The sequence below is a fragment of the Tupaia chinensis genome, unplaced genomic scaffold, assembly GCF_000334495.1.
Source record: "Tupaia chinensis unplaced genomic scaffold, TupChi_1.0 Scaffold000394_1, whole genome shotgun sequence".
Classification (NCBI taxonomy): Eukaryota; Metazoa; Chordata; class Mammalia; order Scandentia; family Tupaiidae; genus Tupaia; species Tupaia belangeri.
In genome coordinates, this window is record NW_006159896.1 from 3,887,423 (window position 1) to 3,897,698 (window position 10,276).

At 40.8% G+C, this 10,276-nt stretch overlaps 1 pseudogene; it reads right to left on the reverse strand.

Annotated features, from left to right (window-relative positions):
* Positions 1 to 870: 870 nt before the first annotated feature.
* On the reverse strand, positions 871 to 1,786 carry LOC102482118 (ferritin heavy chain pseudogene; annotated as a pseudogene).
* Positions 1,787 to 10,276: the final 8,490 nt, after the last annotated feature.

Here is a 10,276-nt window from a genome sequence, read left to right on the forward strand (position 1 = left end):
ATAGCTGAGCCAAAATATTTAATAATTTTTTTTTAAAGTTTGCTATAGGGTGTGTGTGCTCACCAGAGAGAGACATAGAGAGAGAAAATGAGATAGTACTCCCCCAGGCTATAGCCATGCCATAATCCCTACCTCTCCATTTTCCTCTCGTGATTTTAGGCATGCACGCACCAACACTGGGCATGGTTTTTCAAGCCACCAGGTCTAGAACTTGAATCATGCAGTTGGCCGATGGAATCCAGTGCTTTAACTTCCATGCCACTTGCTTGTCCTTAATGACATTTTACATTCTTTTTACAGTCTTTGAAACTTTCAAAGTCTTTTATACCTACTATGTGTAAAAATAATAATTTTAAATGTATATCATATATCTAGCACATATCGATGCAAACAAGAAACATTTTAAATGCTCAATAGCTACATGTGGCTAGTGTCTAAAATGTACTCATTTAAGAAGTTCCACTTTTCAACTGATAGGCACGCCTTAAATGGAAACAAAAAACTCTCAGATCCTAAGTCAGCTATAATTTCCTAATATCATACAGGATCAAATGGAAGTATTCTTAATCATGATAAAAGAAGTCTTAACCTCTAGGGACCACCAGTTGGTGTAACAGCTATATTGCTGGACTCCCATGTCGTTGACCACGGTTCGAGTCATGGACCTGGTGGCTTAAACTCACACAGGGTGTGTGTGCATGCATACCCAAGATCCCAGGAGGAGAAGGGATTGCGGCATGGCCATCCTCCCTGGCGGGTGATTTCTCTTTTTCTAACACTCTGTCTTTCTGGTGAGCACACGTGCCCTATAGCAAAACTTCTCAAAAAAAAAAAAAAAAAAAAAAAAGTCTTAACCTCTATTTTGGGGGGCAGTACCAAATTTCTTTACTTGAAGGAATGGTACAAATTAAAGAACTTAAGTGGATGTATTGGCACAACTTATAGGAAATGTAAAAAGAAACTCCAAATGCATACACTGCCTTGGCAAGCTGGGAAGTCACCCCGTGGCTCTGGGAAGTTAGCCTCAGACTTAGCTCTGGTTATCACTGTCTCCCGAGTGTGGTTGTCAAAGACATACTCTGCCATGCTGGATTCTGGGCCTCCCATCTTGCACAAATTAGTTACATGGTCACCCAATTCTTTAATGGATTTCATCTGCTCATTCAGGTGATGCATCTCAATGAAGTCACACAAATGGGGGTCATTTCAGTCACTGTCCAATTTGTGCAGTTCCAGTAGTGACTGATTCATGTTTTTTCCCAAGAGTAATACACTTCGAATTGCATTCAGCCAGTCCTCCCTGTCATCACAGTCTGGTTTCTTCATATCCCAAAGGAAGACATGGCCACCTTGTTGATTCTGCAGCTTCATAAGTTTCTCAGCATGTTCCTTTTCCTCATGAGATTGGTAGAGAAAGTATTTGGCAAAGTTCTTCAAAGCCACACCATAGCAGTCAAAGTAGGAAGAGATGGACAGGTAAACATAGGAGGTGTGAAGCTCCAGATTAATCTGGTAGTTGATGGTGGCCTCTGAGTCCTGATGGCAGTTCTGGTGCACCTGCGAGGGGGACATGGTCATCATAGCAGGTGACTGAGAAGAGGCTCTGGTGACAGTGGCTGCATGATGCTGAAGTGGCAGTGGGGGCTTGGAGCAGTCCAAGGGTGCTGCAAGGAGGTGACAGAGGACTGGCTCTGGGTGGCCAGCCAAGATGGGGGAGGGCGCTGGTTCCATTCAGGCACTGTTGAAGCAGGAAACTGGGCAACTCACAGTGGAGAATGTCTGGACTTTGCTTCTATTAAAAGAGTTGATGGGATTGGTTGAATAAAAACACGAGTTGGACCAGCGACATGACCTGGTGGTTAAGGTTGGATCCCACATGGCCAATCTTGCAGTCTGAATTGTGGCCCAGTAACTTAAAAGCACACTAGGTGTATATGTGTGCATGTCCAAAAGTCCCAACATGGTGGAGAAACAGAGAAGGAACTGCAGCATGACCATTTCCCATTAAGGGGCTCTCTCTCTCTCTCTCTGTCTCTCTCTCTCTCACCCTCTCTCTCTGGCAAATTAAGAAAGCAAACAAACAGGAACTCAATTCTTTGTCTCCACTTGTTGCTGAAACTCTACTAAAAAGACAATGTGTGTGTGTGGGTGGGGGGATACCACACAAATCTGCAAGAACAAAGAGCATGAGAACAGTCAAGATTAGTTATTTCCAGAATATTACACCTCCCCAATCATCTTCTCCCTACCTCTTCAGCCAGAAATTGGTAGATAGCTATCAGGGGAACTGATGTGGCTGAGAAATAAAGACCTAGGTCTTTTTCCCTATCACCCTGTGGTGAAGACTATCAAAACCAAGGAGATACACTCATATACACTAAATCTGCAATCCGCTTTTAAGTGCCTCAAGCCTAATTATCTTTCCATTCACAAGCATTTACTGAGAGCCTACCATGTGCCAGCCACTGCTGTAGTAAGCACTGGAGATACAGCAGTGAACAAAACAAAGTCTCTCCCCAAAAGCTTACATTCTAAACAGGGAAATCAGCAATAAACAAATACAAAATATAGAACAGAAATAGAAATAATAAAAAAAAAAAACAGGTAATAGAGCATAATGGGAAGAGAGAGGAAAAAAGCTGTTTTATCTAGGAAAATCATAATAGCCTCTCTGGTGATAACAGATTTGGGCAGAGGAAAAAAGGAGGGAGCATGGGAGTAACTCAGGTATCTGGGCACAACGTTCCAAGCAGAGAAAACAAGTACAAAGTCCCTGAAAGGAAAGACCACTTAGCCTACCTGAGCAACTCAAACAGGACCGTGAGGCTGAGCCCGGGAGGGCCCGCGCAAGTTCCGCCTCCCACAGCCGCCTTGGCGCGGGTCCCGGGGGAGACGCGCTGAGCCCAGGAGGGCCCGCGCAAGTCCCGCCGCCCATGGCAGCCATCAAAACCCTTGTGTCTTTGAATTGTTCAGAAAGGTAAAGAAACATTAGTAAAAATGCATGGTGATACCTATTAAAATAATAGAGATAAAATGTGAAACTCAAATCTGTAGATAGAAAAGAAACTAAATAAATATGGCCAATTAGATCTGAGTAAGTATACTGTATTGAAATGTTTTACTCTTTTTAAAAATATAAAGCAGGGACCAGCATATGATGTAATGATTATGTCACTGGACTCCCACATAGTCAACCACGGTTAGAGTCCAGGACCTGCTGGCTTATAACTCAGGCCGGGCGAATATGCTGCATGCCTAAAATCCCAAGAGGAGAATGCAGGAGAAGGGATTGCAGTATGACGATCTCCCTGGGAGGTGATTTCTCATTTTCTGTCTTTTCAGCAAGTACACACGCCCTATACCAAAAATAGCTCTAAAAAAAAACATAAATAAATAAAAATATGAAGCAGGGCAGGCTCAGTGGTGTAGGGGTAATACACTACTCAAACAATGCCAAATCAATATGGAAGGTCATGGGTTCAGTCCCCAGTCAACCCTTATAGGACCAGAAAGCTGTCTGGGAAGGCTATGGAGGGATCTCAGCATGAGACTCTATTAGGAGTACTCATCTTTCTCTGTCTCAGTATTTCACTCTCATAAAAGAAGCCTTGATTAAAAAAAAAAAAAATCTAAAGCAGATATACCTAAATATGTATTTTACCTTTATTATGATAGAACACACAAACATGCAAGAGTAAGAGTGGGACCAAGAGAGACAGTAGCACTCTCCACACAGCTCAGCTATATATTTTCTCTAGAATGGTTCAGTATTCGCTAATTCATTGTTTACAGCAACATTATAGAACATAATTATCAGATCAGCTACAGTCTCCAAGTTGGTAGGGCATCACTGTGGAAAACTAGAGCCACATGGGAGGCAAGGATTCAGATTCCAAACTGACGTGAACATTCTGGGCATTCCCACACATGTCTGTGATCCTAGCTGGCTAGGAGGCTAGGGAGAGGATGACAGGGTTGCAAGATTTTGTCCAAGCTACCTCCCTTGCTCTCTCTCTCAACATCTCTCTCAGGAAAAAACTAAATACATAAACTAAAAATAATTACCACAAGCAATCAGAATCCATTGTAATTTTTTTTTACCTTTTTTTTTTAAGAGGTTTTTTTTTTTTTGATTTTTTTTTTTTCTTTTTTTTTAAGAGGTTTTTTTTTTTTTTTTTTTTTTTGCTATAGGGCACGTGTGCTCTCCAGACAGACAGAGAGAGACAGAGAGAAAGAAAGTGAGAAATCACCCCCCAGGGGGAATAGCCACGCCGCAATCCCTTCTTGAACTGTAGTTGGCCATATGGGAGTCCAGCACTGTAATCACTATGCCACTTGCTGGCTCTAAGAGTACCACTTTTCTTTAATTAATTGATTATTTTATTTAGTATCAATATTATTCTTTAATTTGACCAGAGGGAAAGACAGAGACAGAGAAAGTGAGAAAGCAAGTCACTAGGCTCAGTACTCGAAACACGGTTGGCCATGTGGGAATCCAGCATCTTAACCACCATTCTACCAGCTGGCCTCAAGAGTACCACTTTTAATTCTCTTTAGTAAAATTTTAGATGCTGTCAGTCCCGTTTTGCATACTATATATTCAATTTTCTACAAGAAAAAAAAATTTAATCATAGATTAACAAAATATTTTTTACAGTAAATGTATATATAATGATTTACTACCATCCAGAAATTCCAATCTCATCATCAAATTGTAAAAGATAGACTTTATCCATTCTATCTACCTATATATGGAGAGGTGTTTTTTTTTGTTTGTTTGTTTGTTTTTGCTATAGGGCACGTGCGCTCTCCAGACAGAGACAGACAGAGAGACAGAAAGCGAGACATCACCCCCCAGATGGGAAGGCCACACCACAATCCCTTCTCCTCCATTCTCCTCTCAGGATCTTGGCCATGCATGCACACGCACCCGGCGTGAGTTTTAAGCCACCGGGTCCAGGACGCGAACCGTGGTTGACTATGTGGGAGTCCAGCGACATAGCCATTACGCTAACTGCTAGTCCCTCTATCTACCTATATATGTATAGACTTGATCCAAAAGTAGATTTTATTCATATACCCAAGAATGAGTAAAATTCACAGGAACTTATTAACTCAATTTGTTAAAAAAAAAAAATTCATGTATAAACCATAAGAGAAATGTATTGATTAACAAAAGCAATGTCTCTTTTTTAATACATAAACACTTATATGTCCTACCTAAGAAACTTAATTCCTTTCCTAGTGTTGTAAGGTACTTATGAAATTCAATTAATAATAAAAAATTAGGCTGGCATGTAAAATACCAAATAATCTTGACAGATATTTAATGACAAGATCGATCTAACATACTCTCATTGCCTTACAATAGAAAATATGTTTTAGGGCTAGTCTGTGGCCTGGTGTTTGACAGAGCTAGATCCCACATGACTGACAGCAGGGTTCAAATACAGCCGTGGCTGCTCAAGAAACATGTCAGGCACATGTGGGTGCATGCTCAAAATCCCCAACAGGAAGGAGAAGTGAGGGAGAAGGGATTGTGGCATGACTATGCCCTACTAAAGGATGTTTTCTCCTCTCTTCTCTTTCTGCCCTCTAGCAAATAAATCTAAAAAAAAAAAAAAAAAAAAGCCTTTAATAAGAACAATCTAGAGTAATTGTAACCAAATTGTGTCACCTATAAGTGTTAAGAATTATAATTTAGAGGTCAGCAGGTGGTGCAATGATTAAGGCATTTAAGAGTCCTGGATCCAGCAGCCTGAAAAAACATGACAGTTGTTTAAGTGTGCCCCCAAAATCCTGAGAGAAGAATGAAAGATAAAGGATTATGGCATGGTTACCCCCTAGGGAGGATGCTTTCTCACTTTTCCTCTCTGTTTCTCTCTGGCAAGCACACATGCCTTATGGCAAAAATCTTTAAAAAAAAAAAAAAAAAAAAAAAAATTTTGACCCAGCCACGGGGGACACAAGGGGGCGGGGGTACAAGTGGTGGGGCATGCTGTGTGAGGCTGGGGCCACATGGGAGGCCTGGGTTTAGAAGCTAGCCCAACTGGGAGGTTGGGCAGAAGATTACAACTGAGACTCTGTTAAAAATATATATGTGTGTGTGTGTGTCTCTCATTCAAAAAGAGAAGATAGGATTCAAATCACTGACTTCAGAGGCCCTACCAAGTGTCAATGCGTCTACTAATGGAAGTGCTCACTTGAATACTTCTTTCTCTTCAGGAAAGCAAGCTATGTCAGTTTCTATAGCCTCACATTCTCATATTCAGTGCTCAACCCCTCTTTCTGTTCATATTTCTTTCTTAAAATGTATTTATCCCACTGTTTAAACCACAAAAGTAATGTCTAATAACCAAGAGGCTTATGGTATTCCCTTGAATTCCGCCTTAGATCTTCTCTTTTCAAATTCCTCCATACTTCCTCTGAGTAATCTCATCTATGTCTAGAGCTAATAAAAATAAAAAGGGCAATTATTACCTATCCAGCAATCTCTTCAGAACTCCACATTTGTCTAACCATAAACCTGACATCTCTACTTGAATGTCATCTGAATGTCTATCCCTTTCCAAATAAAAGCCAAAATGTGTACAATGCCTTGTAAACTATTAAGCTTATGATTTCTAATTTACACCTATACATATTGCTCTGGTTTGAATGTCTGCATCCCCTCCAAATTTCATTTGAAACCTAATCCTCCAGGGAATAATGTTAAGATGTGTGAACTTTTAGGAGGTATATGGCAGAACTCTGATAAATTATTAGTATTCTTCAAAAGACCAGGAAAGAACTAGCTAGGTCCCCTTTTCACTCTTCTACCTAAAGCAGACAGTGTTCAAGGTATCAACTTGGAAGCTCTGACTAGACTTGAAACCTGCAGGTGCCTTGATTTTACACTTCCCAGGTCTCTAGAACTGTGAGAAATAAACTTGTTGTTCATAACTTACCGAGTCTTAGGTACCTTTGCTATAGCAGCACAAGTGGACTTAACCACACTTCTTTCCTCCTACTTTCCCCTAATCCCTCTACTCAGGGCACCCTTTCTCTTTCTTCACTGTTCCTCAAACATGTCAGGCATGCTCCCTTTACATTCGCTCTTTCTTCTGCCTGGAATATTCTTTCTCTAGATATACACATGGCTACTTCTTCATTTTCTTCAAATGTGATCAAAAGTCATCTTGTCAAGTAAGACTAATCCCCAGTCACTTATCTAAAATTTCTTGGACCAGTACTGTGGCCTTGTGGTTGGGCCGCCAGATCTCATATGGCTGACTACACAGTTCAAGTCCTCACTTCACCAGCCTGAGAAAAATGCAGTATGAGTGTGCATGCACGCCAACGGTCCCACAAAGAGAGTGAGATGGAAGAGAAGGGATTTCAATGTGACACACAGGACATGCCTTCCTCTCTCTCTCCCTCTCCCCGTCCCCAACTCCCTCTCTCTCTCTTTCTATCTAGCAACAAAAGCAACAAAAAAAAACTTATTTCAATACCCAACCACCAACACTCCCTATGCCTCTCCCTTGCTTCAGCTTTTTCCAAGCATTTACTTTTATATATATTATCATCTTTTTAAGCTCACCTGGCTTATTACTCCTCTTCCAATCAAAGTTTACCTCTCTTAGGACAAGGATTCTTACCTATTTCTTTCATCTCTGTAGAATTAGAATAGTGCTAAGCATATCAAAGACCCTTAATATATATTTCTTGATGAATTAATGAACCAGAGGCAATCCAAATTTAGTTGTTTAAAATGGAATTCATCATTTCTTTCTCACCAATCCTAAAACACTGACTGTTAAGGAAAATCTCTGAACAAGTCTTCCTGAAACAGGCTGGGCCTGAAGGAAGAGAATCACGGCATGACCAGACCCAGTGGGCGGTGCTCTCCATCTAATGAATACACATGCATTCTACAATGAATAAAGAAAACAAACATTTCTTAAGTATGTAAAAGCTGTCATATTTAGTCCTCTATTCCTTGTGTCTAGCACAGTGCATGGCACATAATTTTATATCAAATGTTTGTTGAATAAATATCTAAGCTAAATCATCATTTAGCAGACATGGTACAGGAGAGATTTCTTTATTGGAGAGGTTTTGTTTTGTTTTGTTTTTTTTCCATAGGGCACGTGCACTCACCAGAAAGACAGAGAGAGACAGAAAGCAAGAAATTACCCCCCAGGGGGGATGGTCATGCCACAATCCCTTCTCCTCCATTCTCTTCTCGGGATCTTGAGCACGAATGCACACACGGCCGGCTTGAGTTTAAGTCACCGGGTCCGAGACTCGAGCCACGGTCGACTACCTGGGAGTCCAACAACGTAGCCATTACACTAATTGCTGGTACCCGTATGGGAGAGATTTAAACATTAAAGGAGTTGTTGGACAAAGTCAGCACCTTCTAAGCATGTTTCATGACATGGTGTTCCTAGAAAATAGTAATTTTACATACCACACTGGGATACACAGGAAACACTGCTTTCAGTAATAAATGACCAGTATAAGGGCTCTAGTTATCCCAGCACTACCCCAGCTGCCCAAAGGGCTAAGAGGCTCATGACCTCCTACAGTTTGTTAAGTTCTAAACTGTGACATTTAAGATCAATTCCAACTCTGAAATTCTGGTTTCGTTAACCCTTACAAGACATGCACAGATCAAGAAATTTGACAATTCTTAGCTATCTAAAGAATTTAATTAAATTAATATAAACATTAAACACAAATTAATATAAATCTTAAATATCTAATATTTATAATTAAGTCTATATTTACTACATAAGTCCTATAATTGATCCCCACACAGAGTCTATATTCTATTTAGACTTCACCGTATATGCTAGCTTTTGTCATTCTTTTTTTTTTTTTTTTGAGAGATTTTCACTGTAGGGCGCGTGCGCTCGCCAGACAGACAGAGAGAGACATAGAGACAGAAAGCGAGAAATCACCCCCCAGGGAGGATGGTCACACCGCAATCCCTTCTCCTCCATTCTCCTCTCGGGATCTCGGGCACGCACGCACACGCGCCTGGCGTGAGTTTTAAGCCACCGGGTCCGGGACGCGAACTGCGGTCGACTACGTGGGAGTCCACCGACATAGCCATTACGCTAACTGCTGGTTCCCGCTTTTGTCATTCTTAAGACTAATTTGAGAAAGGGCTGCTAACAAGAAAATTCATGACAGTAGGTGTCTAGATGAGAAAGGTGTATTTTAAAGGCTATGGCCACAACAAAGATGCCCAACGCTCAATCTAGATAGAGTCTAAAATCAGAAAGTCTACTAGTTACACTGACTTTACTGACAACCCAGGCTAGAAAATGGCCCCAACATTTCACAAAGTTCCTGTAATTCAAACAGAACAAGTTAAGACTACACTGTAAGGTCCTTAAGTTTACTCATCAATTATATTAAAAACTGGTGGTAGAAACAGCCTTCTAGCACAAAGGTTAAGCACTTGGCATAGGAACCAGATCCCACAGGGTCAATCAGCCTTAGTGGCTTGAAAAAACATGCTCGGGATGTGAGCAAGTGCCCAGAACCTTCAAAGAATGGAGAAGTAGAGGGAAAAAGAGTTGTGGTGGGCCCGTTGGGAGGGTGTGCTCTCTCTCTCTCTCTCTTCTCTCTCTCATGTGTATGCATGCAACCTCTGTCATTAAAGAAAAAAGAAAACAAAAACAAAAACAAGTGCTAGAAGAGTACACTTTATTGTATGTCAATTATATTTCTATAAGCCTGTAAAAATAAATAAATAAACTTGAGGGACACGATCAAAGTTATTCTCAATAGCACTGTGACAAAGAAACATATGCCTCTTGATCTAATAACTGAGAACAAAACATCACTTCTGTGATATTTCTGTCAAAACAGTACAATCTCAGTGTAGTCTCTTTTTTTTTTCTTTTTTTGGAGAGGTTTTTTGCTATAGGGCGTGTGAGCTCACCAGAAAGACGGAGAGAGACAGAGAGACAGAAAGCGAGAAATCACCCCCCAGGAAGAATGGCCATGCTGCAATCCCTTCTCCTCCATTCTCCTCTCAGGATCTTGGGCACACACACACACACACACACACACACACACACGCCCGGCATGAGTGTAAGACGCCAGATCTCGGACTCGAACCATGGTCGACTACGTGGGAGTCCAGCAACATAGCCATTATGCTAACTGCTGGTCCCTAGTGTAGTCTTAAGAAAAATCCTAAATTGAAAGAATATTCTACAAGATAATTCTACAAAATAGATATCCTATATTCTTAAAAAAAAAAAAAAAAAAAAAG